Raw genomic sequence first — 14,272 nt, forward strand, 5'->3', positions numbered from 1 at the left:
ATATTCAGAGCTGAACATCAGTGTGGATATTATGGGATGCACTCTGCACAAACCCTGCTCCTTCTCACTGGATATTCAGAGCTGAACATCAGTGTGGATATTATGGGATGCACTCTGCACAAACCCGTTCCCTCACTGACTGGATATTCAGAGCTGAACATCAGTGTGGGTATTATGGGATGCACTCTGCACAAACCCTGCTCCCTCACTGACTGGATATTCAGAGCTGAACATCAGTGTGGGTATTATGGGATGCACTCTGCACAAACCCTGCTCCCTCACTCACTGGATATTCAGAGCTGAACATCAGTGTGGGTATTATGGGATGCACTCTGCACAAACCCTGCTCCCTCACTGACTGGATATTCAGAGCTGAACATCAGTGTGGATATTATGGGATGCACTCTGCACAAACCCTGCTCCCTCACTCACTGGATATTCAGAGCTGAACATCAGTGTGGATATTATGGGATACACTCGGCACAAACCCTGCTCCCTCACTGACTGGATATTCAGAGCTGAACATCAGTGTGGGTATTATGGGATACACTCTGCACAAACCCGTTCCCTCACTGACTGGATATTCAGAGCTGAACATCAGTGTGGGTATTATGGGATACACTCTGCACAAACCCTGCTCCCTCACTGACTGGATATTCAGAGCTGAACATCAGTGTGGATATTATGGGATACACTCTGCACAAACCCTGCTCCCTCACTCACTGGATATTCAGAGCTGAACATCAGTGTGGGTATTATGGGATGCACTCTGCACAAACCCGTTCCCTCACTGACTGGATATTCAGAGCTGAACATCAGTGTGGATATTATGGGATGCACTCTGCACAAACCCTGCTCCCTCACTGACTGGATATTCAGAGCTGAACATCAGTGTGGATATTATGGGATGCACTCTGCACAAACCCTGCTCCCTCACTCACTGGATATTGAGAGCTGAACATCAGTGTGGATATTATGGGATACACTCTGCACGAACCCTGCTCCCTCACTGACTGGATATTCAGAGCTGAACATCAGTGTGGATATTATGGGATGCACTCTGCACAAACCCTGCTCCTTCTCACTGGATATTCAGAGCTGAACATCAGTGTGGGTATTATGGGATGCACTCTGCACAAACCCTGCTCCTTCTCACTCACCGTCTCCTCACTTGAGTTTCAGACACTAGCAGGAAATGAACCAGCTGCGGAAGAGGAGGAGAGAATGGGCAGAGAGGGTGGGCTCCCTGACTGACGTCTCTCACAGCCAAACAGAGAAGCAAACCATACACAGGCTGAGCACATTCTAAGCCAATGAGCCGAAGCAAAGAGCCAGCTCACTCCCCCCTCCCCCACTCCAGGGTGATATACTGAGCAGACTTCTGCTGGTTAACCCCAGATGGGTCACTCCACCACACAAACAAACAGACCCCGATATACACAGCAGGAGATGTGCGAGGAAAGCAGTTTGGTTATATTGAGAGAAAAATAGACTTGAGAAACGGAGTGGGCCCACTGAAACTGGGATCGGGTAAGGGCATGACAAATGGGACAAATATCCTTGCGGGGAGGTTTGCTAGCACTGTTGGGGGGGGTTTAAACTAACTTGGCAGGGGGATGGGATACAGAGGGTAGCTGAAATAGGGGGTGATGTGCTGCCAATTATAGAGAAAAAAACAAGTCAGCTTGGTAGACAGGGCAAATATACAAGGGCAAGGCTAGATGGCATCTATGCAAGGAGTCTTGCAAATAAGGTGGATGAACTGAAGGTGTTGATAAACACATGGGAGTATGATATTGTTGCTATCACGGAGACATGGTTGAGGGAGGGGCAAGACTGGCAGCTCAATATTCTGGGGCACAGAATCTTCAGGCGAGACAGAGGAGGGGGGTATAAGAGGAGGGGGTGTCGCAATATTAATTAAGGAGTCAATTACTGCAGTAAGGAGGGATGACATATTAGCAGGTTCCTCTAATGAGGCCATATGGGTGGAGCTTAAAAACAAGAAGGGGGCAAGCACTTTGCTGGGAGTGTACTATAGGCCTCCAAACAGTCAGGGGGAGATAGAGGAACAGATATGTAGGCAAATCTCAGAGAAATGTGCAAATAATAGGGTAATAGTAATGGGGGATTTCAACTTCCCCAATATTAACTGGGATAGTCAGAGTGTGAAAGGCACAGAGGGTGTAGAATTCTTAAAGTGCATCCAGGAGAGCTTTTTGAGCCAGCATGTAGAAGGTCCTACAAGAGAGGGGGCGGTACTGGACCTAATTCTAGGGAATGTGGCCGGCCAAGTGGAAGAAGTGCTAGTAGGTGAGCACTTTGGTGACAGTGACCATAATATGGTGAGATTTAAGGTGGTCATGGAAAAGGACAGGGATGGGCCGGAAATAAAGGTTCTAAATTGGGGGAAGGCCGATTTTAATAGGATAAGGCAGGATCTGGCCAAAATGGACTGGGATCAGCTACTTGTAGGAAAATCCGCATCGGAGCAATGGGAGGCTTTCAGAAGGGAGATTGAGATCATACAATGGCAACATGTTCCCGTAAAGGTCAAGGGTGGTTCCAAAAAGCACAGGGAACCTTGGATGTCAGGGGATATACGAGAATGGATTAAAAAAAAAAGGTGGGCTTTTGGCAGATACAAAAGGCTAAAGACGGAGGAAGCCCTAGAGGAGTACAAAAAGTGCAGGGGGATACTTAAAAAAGAAATTAGAAGATCAAGGAGGGGCCATGAAATAACACTGGCGAGCAAAATAAAGGAAAATCCTAAGATGTTTTATAAGTATATTAAGGGTAAGAGGGTAACTAGGGAAAAAATAGGGCCCATTAGGGACAAAAATGGAAATCTGTGTGTGGAGCCGGAAGATGTAGGAGGGGTTCTAAATGAATTTTTTGCATCTGTTTTCACTATGGAGAGGGACGATGTAGACATAGAAATAGGGCGGGGGGACTGTGATATGCTCAAACATATTAACATCGAGAGGGAGGAGGTATTGGTGGTTTTAGCAGGCCTAAAAATGGATAAATCCCCAGGCCCGGACGAAATGTATCCCAGGCTGCTGTGTGAGGCAAAGGAAGAGATTGCGGGGGCTCTAACACACATATTCAGAGCCTCTCTGGCCACAGGGGATGTGCCAGAGGACTGGAGAACCGCTAATGTAGTTCCACTATTCAAGAAGGGGAGTAGGGAAAAACCGGGGAACTACAGGCCAGTGAGCCTAAGATCAGTGGTGGGAAAAATTATTGGAAAAAATTCTGAGGGACAAAATTAGTCTCCACTTGGAGAGGCAAGGATTAATCAGGGATAGTCAACATGGCTTTGTCAAGGGAAGATCATGTCTGACTAATTTGATTGAATTTTTTGAGGGGGTGACTAGGTGTGTGGATGAGGGTAACGCAGTGGATGTGGTATACATGGATTTCAGTAAGGCCTTCGATAAAGTCCCGCACAGGAGACTGGTCAAGAAGGTAAGAGCCCTTGGAATCCAGGGTGCCTTGGCACGTTGGATACAAAACTGGCTTAGTGGCAGAAGGCAGAGGGTGATGGTGGAAGGTTGTTTTTGTGACTGGAAGCCTGTGGCCAGTGGGGTACCACAGGGATCGGTGCTGGGTCCCTTGCTGTTTGTGGTCTACATTAATGACTTGGATATGAATGTAAAAGGTATGATCAGTAAGTTCGCGGATGATACAAAAATTGGTAGGGTGGTAAATAGCGAGGAGGGTAGTCTCAGTCTGCAGGACGATATAGATGGGTTGGTCAGATGGGCGGAACAGTGGCAAATGGAATTTAACCCGGAAAAGTGCGAGGTGATGCACTTTGCGGGGACTAATAAGGCAAGGGAATACACAATGAATGGTAAGACCCTAGGCAAGACGGAGGGTCAGAGGGATCTGGGTGTGCAAGTACACAGATCCCTGAAGGCGGCGGAACAGGTGGATAAGGTGGTAAAAAAGGCATATGGGATACTTGCCTTCATTAGCCGAGGCATAGAATATAAGAGCAAGGAGGTTATGATGGAGCTGTATAAAACACTGGTTAGGCCACAGCTGGAATACTGTGTGCAGTTCTGGTCGCCACACTACAGGAAGGATGTGATAGCTTTGGAGAGGGTGCAGAGGAGATACACCAGGATGCTACCAGGGCTGGAGCGCTTCAGCTATGAAGAGAGACTGGGCAGATTGGGTTTGTTTTCCTTGGAGCAGAGGAGGCTGAGGGGGGATATGATTGAGGTGTACAAAATTATGAGGGGCATAGATAGTGTTGTGTATGTAATATGTGTGCTACTTTGAACCTATGGACAGGACTGCACTACTTGTTGGGCGTAGTGATACGCAGTACCACTCCTGGCCATAGGGGTATAAATAGTACTGTGGGTACTGATCCCCCTCAGTTCCCGCCTGTGGGCATGAAGTAAAGACCTATGTATAGTCCCTACCTCCAACCAGTAAAGACCTGTTTGAGTTATACGTTTAAGTCTTTGTGTTAATTGTTCAATACAATACACATACTTAACACTGGCGACGAGTCGGTTCGAACCCTGCGGCAGTTATTCCACAGCGGCTTCGTCCAAAGACAGGACGTTGAAGAGAGGTTCCAATCCTCAACACCCCCCTGAAAACTGAAGGGCAGCAGAAATCCTGACAGCTTCTAGCGACTGGAAGCGACAGGCATTAGGACCCTGAAGCCTCCATCAACGACTGAAAACGGGAGGACAGAAGACATCCTGCAGCTTTTTCAACCTCGGTGGTGGGTAAGCCAAGCAGCGTTGGCTGCAAAGACAGGGCTGGGGGAAGTCGGAGGTAGAAGGGCAATCGATCGAAATCCCTGATAAGGGCCGCACTCGGGCTGGAAGGCGCAGCGTCGGCAGACACTGAGGGCGCGAGCGGGTAAGCCAGAGCCCGGGAGGGAGCGAGCAAGAGCCGCCGAGCGGGTGAGCCAGAGGCCGGGAGCCGCTTCAAGCGGGAGGCGCTTAGCGGGCCAGCGATCGCACCGGTGATAAGGGCTGAGAACCGTTTCGGGCGGGCGGCGCACCGGCGATCGCACAGGAGATAAGAGCCGCAGTCGGGCTGAAAGTCAGCGACGAGAAGCGCGGGAAAACCGCCATTGAAGTGGGCGGGGAGAGCGAGAAGCGCGGGAAAGCCGCCATTTTTCGCGGGAAAACCGCTGGGGAAGAAGGCAGAAGCGGGAAAACCGCCATTTTGTGGGCGGAGGACGACGGCAAGAGCGGGAAGCTGCCATCTTGGATAACAGTAAAAAAAAAATCTGAGAAATTGCAAATCTGATAAAGTACTACAATGCCTAAACACGGGAATATTAGCAACTTTGATAGTGACATCGAAGATTGGGCCATATATGTTGAACGAGTTAAAAATTATTGTAAGGCCAATAAAATTCGTGAGGCTGATAAAGCACTAACATTATTAAATTTAATGGGTGCGAAGACATACGGGCAATTGAAACACCTGTTATCACCAGATGAACCGGCGGATAAGACGTTCGATGAGATTGTTACTGTCCTGAAAGATCATCTAAACCCCACGCCGCTGATGCTAGCGGAACGATTTAAATTTTACGACAGAAGGCAGCTACAGCATGAAAGCAATGCTGATTATTTGCTGGAATTGCGTAAATTAGCGAAATATTGCCAGTTTGGAACGAGACTGACAGAGGCACTTCGAGACAAATTTGTGTGTGGTTTATTTAAACAGGATACACAAAAGCGACTGCTCGAGGAGAATGAGCTGACGCTTGAGAAGGCGGTCACTATGGCAGCAGCACACGAAGCCGCAGCGAGAGGCACGGCAGTAATGCAGCTACGGTCACCGGAGCTCAGTGCACACAAATTGGGTGTGAGTTCTGGCAAATGTTATCGTTGTGGAAAGACAACGCATGATCAGAACCAGTGTTGGTTTAAAAACCAAGAATGTAGAACTTGTGGTAGGCTTGGACATATAGCTAGAGTATGCAGGTCAGGGAAGAAGACCAGCAACAAGAAGTCACCGCAAGGAAAATACGCAAAGGTACACAAGGTGACCGAACAGGAGTCCGATTCAGATGCTAGCAGTAATGAACTGGCTAGCTTAAGCTGTAATGAACTGGCTAGCTTAAGAGTACTCAACGCTGGTAAGGGTGCAGACCTCCAGACAATTTGGGTCACTCTTCAGATAGAAGGAGTCCAAGTAAAACTGGAATTGGACACTGGATCGGCATTGACGGTCATAAATAAGAAAGATTACGGAAAGTTATTCCAACATATTCCCCTACAGGATACGGGGATTATATTGAAAACATACACGGGGCAAAGAGTGTACCCCATCGGGAAAATAGAGGTTGCAGTGGTCCACAAGGGCGAAGACAGTCAAATAATGGACTTATATGTGATATCTGAAGGAGGTCCTCCACTACTAGGACGGGAGTGGATTAGGAAAATGAATATGGACTGGCATTTCCTACAAACAATAACGAGTGAGAACTCGGTGAAGATAGTCGGCCCAGACTCTGGAACGGATGATGGTAAGCCCAACTCAGGTGCAAAAGACAAAGTTTCAGCACAGAATTCCACTGAGCAACAACAACATAGTTTAACTGTGGATTCTGAGTCTGGCAAGTCTACTGATGTGCCCATTTCTGAGGGACACCGGGCTCGAACTCAACTCCATTTCAAACTACAACAGCAATTAGAACAAATGCTTCGCCGTTTTGAGCAAGAGTTGAATGCAACGAAAGAGTTCTTTGATATAGAGTTGGAGAATCTGGAAAGACAACAGAAGCAGCTGATGGAGAAAATGGAGCAGGAGCACACAAAACGTCTGATGTCAGAGGAGTTAACGGTCAGCCAACTCCTGCATATGCTGAAGGACAGGACTCTGAAATGGGAAAAACTTGAACATGAACTTCAATATTCAAACGAAAGGGGTTCGGAGCTCTCAAAGGTTATTGGAAGAGCTGAGGTGGCAACACAGACTGAGATGACTGCAACAGAGCAGCCCTTGGATGCCAAAATTACGCTGACTCACGTCAACATAGAACAACAGACCGCTGAAACAGCTGCTCCGGTAGAGGGATTGCATAGTCCGATCAATCAATCTCCAAAGGAAGTTGAAGTATTAAAATCACAAATGAGGTCACTAGTAAACGACTTGCTGAAAGCCCAGAAAAAGCTGGATGCAGAGGTACACATGAAGAAGTCTCTTCAGGAAAGATGTCTGGATTTGGAACAAGAGCTGGCTAACGTCCAGCTGGGTATGGAGGAAATAGACGACCCTCTCACTGGTCTAGCTCAGGACGACACCGAATATTACGATGTCCTGTCCTGCCCAGCTTGTAACTTCGACTCCCAAAGTGCAGAAATCATGGAGGAGCACCAAAAGTCTACGGAACATCGGGAGAAGCTGGCTCTACGACGGAAACAGGAGGAAGAGAAGGAGGAACTGCGCATGCAGCTGGCAGCTGTGGCAGCTGACAATGGAGCCCAGAGAGTCTCCAAGAAGCAGAAAAGGAAAAGTAAAAACAGAAGATGACCCATCTGAACCATTATCACCTCTACCAGATCACACACGTGGTCCCTCCGAACGGAGCCAATTCAGTTCGGAAGTTCAAACTGTTAAATCCATGGAAGGACTATTGAATGAGTCACTCCAGCAACGTGAACCGACTACACCACAGAGATTGAATCTGTGAACTGTTTTCCGCAGAGACTGAATCTGTGATCTGTTTTGACATGAAGTTATCTATGTATCTATGTTATTCTGTTATGTAAACCTGTAGTTATATATGTATATATGTTATTACGTTATGTTAAATGGGGAGATGACTGTAAAGCTAGGAAGGGAGGAATGTTGTGTATGTAATATGTGTGCTACTTTGAACCTATGGACAGGACTGCACTACTTGTTGGGCGTAGTGATACGCAGTACCACTCCTGGCCATAGGGGTATAAATAGTACTGTGGGTACTGATCCCCCTCAGTTCCCGCCTGTGGGCATGAAGTAAAGACCTATGTATAGTCCCTACCTCCAACCAGTAAAGACCTGTTTGAGTTATACGTTTAAGTCTTTGTGTTAATTGTTCAATACAATACACATACTTAACAGATAGGATGGATACTAAGGTGCTTTTTCCCTTAGTAGAAGGGTCAATAACTAGGGGGCATAGATTCAAGGTAAAGGGCGGGAGGTTTAGAGGGGATTTGAGAAAGAACTTTTTCACCCAGAGGGTGGTTGGAGTCTGGAACTCACTGCCTGAAAGGGTTGTGGAGGCTGGAACCCTCACAACGTTCAAGAAGCATTTGGATGAGCACTTGAAATGCCATAGCATACAAGGCTACGGACCAAATGCTGGAATATGGGATTAGATTAGACAGGGCGTGATGGCCGGCGCGGACACGATGGGCCGAAGGGCCTCTATCCGTGCTGTATAACTCTATGACTCTATGAACTGATAGTACACAGGCTGCAAACATGCTAAATATGTTATTATCCTCAGTTTTTACCAGGGAGGGGGCTTATTTGATGTGGAAAGTGAACTCGAGGGTGTTGCAAAGGTGACTTGAGAGAGTGCACACATTACAACCAGCATGGTTACCAAACAGCGGTGCAAATTTAAGGTCAATAATTCATCGAAAGATAGAAGATAGGAGCAGGAGTAGGCCATTCGGCCCCTCGAGCCTGCTCCGCCATTCAATGAGATCATGGCTGATCATCCAAATTCAGTACCCCGTCCCTGCCTTCTCTCTTGATCCCTTTAGCCTGAAGAAATATACCCAACTCCTTCTTGAATATATTTAATGAATTGGCCTCTACTGCCTTCTGTGGTAGAGAATTCCACAGGTTCACCACTCACAGCCTCACAGCGCCAGGGACCCGGGTTCAAATCCGGCCTCGGGTGACTGTCTGTGTGGAGTTTGCACATTCTCCCCGTGTTTGCGTGGGTTTCCTCCGGGTGCTCCGGTTTCCTCCCACAGTCCAAAGATGTGCGGGCTATGTTGATTGGCCATGATAAAAAAATTGGCCCTTAGTGTTAGGGGGGATTAAATACGTGGGGTTACGGGGTTACTGGGATAGGGCTTGGGTGGGATGGCTGTCGGTGTAGGGACCGGGTGCCAGGGTTTGGATGATCAGCCATTATCTCGTTGAATGGTGGAGCAGGCTCGAAGGGCCGAATGGCCTACTCCTGCTCCTATCTTCTATGTTTCTATGTTTCTCTGGGTGAAGAAATTCCTCCTCATCTCTGTCCTAAATGGCTTACCCCTTATCCTTAGACTGTGACCCCTGGTTCTGAACTCCCTGACCATCGGGAACATCCTTCCTGCATCTAGTCTGTCTAGTCCTGATAGAATTTTATTTTTCAATGAGATCCCCTCTCATTCTTCTAAACTCCAGCGAGTATAAGCCCAATCGATCCAATCTATCCTCATACGTCATTCCTGCCATCCCAGGTATCAGCCTGGTGAATCTTCGCTGCATTCCCTCCATGGCAAGAACATCCTTCCTCAGATAAGGCAACCAAAACTGCACACAATACTCAAGATGTGGTCTCACCAAGGCCCTGTTCAACTGCAGCAAGACATCCTTGTTCCTGTACTCAAACCCTCTCGCTACAAAGGCCAACATACCATTTGCCTTCTTAACCGCCTGCTGCACCTGCATGCTTACCTTCAGCGACTGGTGCACAAGGACATCCAGGTCTCGTTGCACTTCCCCTTCTCCCAATCTATTGCCATTCAGATAATAATCTGCCTCCCTGTTTTTGACACCAAAGTGGATAACCTCGCATTTATCCACGTTATATTGCATCTGCCATGCTTCTGCCCAAACACCCAACCTGTCCAAATCATACTGGAGTTTCTCGGCATCCTCCTCACAACACACACGCCCACCCAGATTTGTGTCATCTGCAAACTTGGAGATATTACATCTAGTTCCCTCGTCTAGATCATTAATATATATTGTAAACAGCTGGGGTCAAAGGACCGATCCCTGCGGTATCCCACTAGTCACCGCCTGCCACTCGGAAAAAGACCCGTTTATTCCAACACTTTGCTTCCTGTCTGCCAACCAGTTCTCTATCCAAGTCAATACCTTGCCCCCAATCCCATGTGCCTTAACCTTACACGCTAATCTCTTATGCGGGACCTTATCGAAAGCCTTTTGAAAGTTCAAATACACTGGTTCTCCCTTATCTATTTTACCAGTTACATCCTCAAAAAATTCCACAAATTCTGGCACAAATCTTCCAGAACGCACGGATTACTGGAGAACTGCTGGAGGAAAGGAGAAAGGCAGATGTTGCAAGTCCTTTAAAGCTGTAAAATTCACCCAGGAAACTCCGGACTAATCATCACTGAGGGTACCAGGAACAGCTGTACACACCTGGTGACCTGTATCACTGAGGGTACCAGGAACACCTGCACATACCTGGTGACCAGTATCACTGAGGGTACCAGGGACACCTGTACACACCTGGTGACCTGTATCACTGAGGGTACCAGGAACACCTGCACATACCTGGTGACCAGTATCACTGAGGGTACCAGGAACACCTGCACATACCTGGTGACCAGTATCACTGAGGGTACCAGGAACACCTGCACATACCTGGTGACCAGTATCACTGAGGGTACCAGGGACACCTGTACACACCTGGTGACCAGTAACACTGAGGGTACCAGGAACACCTGTACACACCTGGTGACCAGTATCGATGTGGGTACGAGGGACACCTGTAACCACCTTTTGACCAGTATCACTGAGGGTACCAGGGACCAGGGACACCTGTACACACCTGGTGACCAGTATCACTGAGGTGTACTAGGGACAGCTGTACACACCTAGTGACCAGTATCACTGAGGTACCAGCAACACCTTTACACACCTGGTGACTAGTATCACTGAGGGTACCAGGGGCATCTGTACACACCTGGTGACCAGTATCACTGAGGGTACCAGGGGCATCTGTACACACCTGGTGACCAGTATCACTGAGGGTACCAGGGGCATCTGTACACACCTGGTGACCAGTATCACTGAGCGTACCAGGAACAGCTGTACACACCTGGTGACCAGTATCACTGAGCGTACCAGACACACCTGTACACACCTGGTGACCAGTATCACTGAGTGTACCAGGAACACCTGTACACACCTGGTGACCAGTGTCACTGAGGGTACCAGGGACACCTGTACACTCCTGGTGACCAGTATCACTGAGGGTACCAGGGACACCTGTACACACCTGGTGACCAGTATCACTGAGGGTACCAGGGATACCTGTACACACCTGTGTGGTAAACCACTGTTATTGTTGCTCACCGTTGTTGTTGTTGTTGCACACTGTTGTATCTATGCATGCCTCAGCTGGCTCCGCCCCTGGCTCCACCCACACGCCCAGGTATAAAGGTGACTGCTCTGCAGCCCCCTGCCTTCTTGGAAACCAGTCAACCATGAGAGGCATGCTCTGTTCTTTGTTAATAAAAGCCTTTTAGTTACTCTCCTAACTCTCCGTCTTTTATGAGTAATTGATAGCGCATCAATTTTATTAACAAAAACAAAATGTCGGCGCCAAACGCTGAGCAGCAGGCGCTGCAGCAAACAATGGCACCAAACGCTGAGCAGCAGGCGCTGCTGCATACCCTCAGACCAACATGCCTGGACCTAGACCCTCAAGAGGCGGGTTCGTCTACCAAGTTCGCACAATGGCTGCGTTGCTTCGAAGCTTGCCTGGAAGCCTCAGCCGTGACACTAGATGGAAACAAACTAAAAATCCTGGCCTCCAAGGTGGGCCACCAAGTCTACACGCTCATCCAGGACGCGACTACCTACGCGGCAGCTATCTAGCTGCTAAAAGGACAATACACACTGTAAGATTCGAAATTTTCAGCAATAATCACGCAAGAAAATAGGGTTAATAAGACAGTTTTATTGACCAAAAGGAAGCTTGTACAGAAAAAACCTTTGATAAAAGGGCATACAAAATGGCCACCGGACCTCGTGATCAGTTTCTGGGACCATTTGATTTCTGTTACTGCAAGCCAGACAGGCTTGTGGATTGAGGACATTAAGCCCGCGAAAGCCAGTATCGGGAAAACGAAACTCAGGGAACTGAGCATACATATTAATTGGATTCTAAGTACAGGACAGTCTTGGGTAACAGGATGAGGCCCATCAAGAAATGGGCGGACAATTGAATGAACACTTAAACCCACTTACTGTACAAAGGAAAAACCGTTTGACAGCCATGAAGGGCAATCTCCAGACCGATCAATATACGAACCGAGTTACGGTGACAAAGTAAAAGACATTATCGGCCCAGGAAGGCCAGTTCAGCTATCACCGGCTCCCGTTACAAGACAAAACACCCCTGCAGAGAATTCTGCCCGCCAAAAATATTACAAAGACAGGACTATGATTTGGCGGGAGATAAGACTGTCCCAAAAGGGTATAACTATGGATTTGAAAGGTCCATCAGTACGCTACGCTACGCTTCGCTTCAGATTCACGCTTTGGGAACACGATTCAGTAGTTACGATTCGATTCAGGACGTCTCTTCTTTTGAGAACGCTTCGGGACGGACTCTTCGGCAAAACAAGGCTCGGCCACGACGGGAAGACGAAGGAGGGTGGCCCGGGTACCTTTGTCGGGAGATCATCGACGACCCAGGCCGAAGGAGAAGACACCCTCGGGAAAAACGACGATCCAGGCCGGAGAAAAGGACACTCCGGGCCTAGCACTCCAGTGCCTCAACATCCCATTCGGTAACGGACCTTCCATGTGCATTTCTACAACATCACATCGGTAGCAGAGTCTCCAAAGTGCATCCAATTCTTCAGCAGCCTTTCAGTAAAGGTAACACAGGTTTAACGGATTCATCCATGACGAGCGCTCATCAAGGCTGTATCTGCTGCTCCATCGCGTAAGGAAAAACAAACTGCGCCAGAAGTTTCCAAATCCACGTGACGACGGAAAGCTGTGCTAAAAAGGCTGCGAACCCCCTTTTTGCGAATCTGAAAGTGGTGAGCATGATCCCGAGTTCCTCAAGTCGAAACTTAGTTTAGGTCTAGGGGAGGGGGTTAAGGGTAATCATAATGTGTTTCCCCTTTTACGATGTGCCGTGTGTTCCCCATTTCCATAGAGTTAAGTTTATAGATATGTGTATGCTTGTAGTTATTTTAATCTGTGCTTATGACATATATTTTATAATGCTGCAAACTGTTTAATAATAAAAGCATCCATTTCGTGTTATTCAACCTGGTCTATTGAGTTTTTCTCTGCACTACAGTTCCCTGCACCTAAGTCCAAGGTCTAGAACCGTAGGGAAGAGTGGGTTGAACCACTCAAGGGTAATTATTGCACGAAGCCTGGTAGGAGACCAGAACGAGCAAGAGAAACCCCCTACAACACGCCCGGTAAATACGGTTTATGCCAGACACCTCCTGAGATCCCGCAAACAGCAGTCCGGGGAATCGGTGGAGGCATTCCTACGGGCACTACAGATACTCGGCCGAGCCTGCGATTGTAAAGAGGTATCGGCCGCGACACACACGGAGGGACTTATCCGAGATGCTTTCGTTGCGGGCCTCAAGTCCGACTACTCCCGGCAGAGACTGTTGGAGAAGGGCGAAATCGACCTGAAAAGGCAGTGTCACTCGTGCTCTCGCTAGACGCGGCCCACCGGAATATGGACGCATTCTCCCCTAACCGCTCCGCACCGTGGACGCCGCAACCTTGGGTCATGGGACCGCCACCCCCGGCACCAACTGCTGCAGCGATGTCCAAGGGCCCGAAATGTTACTTTTGTGGCCAGGCAAAACACCCCAGAGCACGCTGCCCGGCGAAAAACGCTACCTGCTCTGGCTGCGGGAAGAAAGGACGCTACGTCAGAGCCTGCAAAGGTAAAACCGCTAACGCCAGCAGCGCCGCGTGTGAACCGTGGGGGCAGCCATCTTGTCCGCCATCTTGGACACCTCCAGCCGCGTGGGGATCGGGATCATGGGCGCAGCCATTTTGTCCGCCATCTTGGACGCCTCCAACTCCAATCGCAGGTGACCCGGACTCAACCACCGCCTCGTCTGACGACCACAGCGACTCGCTCGACCATACGCTGGCCTCCGTGACGCTGGACCAATCTCTCCCTCACCAACTGTCCAAGTCCATGATGAACATTACGGTAAACGGCCGCGCCACTACCTGCCTTTTCGACAGTGGGAGCACGGAGAGCTTTATCCACCCCGACACGGTGCGCAGTTACTCTCTCCCGGTCCTGCCAATGCGC

Source organism: Somniosus microcephalus, unplaced genomic scaffold (assembly GCF_052327205.1).
Source record: "Somniosus microcephalus isolate GS21.2 unplaced genomic scaffold, FLI_Smic_1.0 unresolved_chr1, whole genome shotgun sequence".
NCBI lineage: Eukaryota > Metazoa > Chordata > Chondrichthyes > Squaliformes > Somniosidae > Somniosus > Somniosus microcephalus.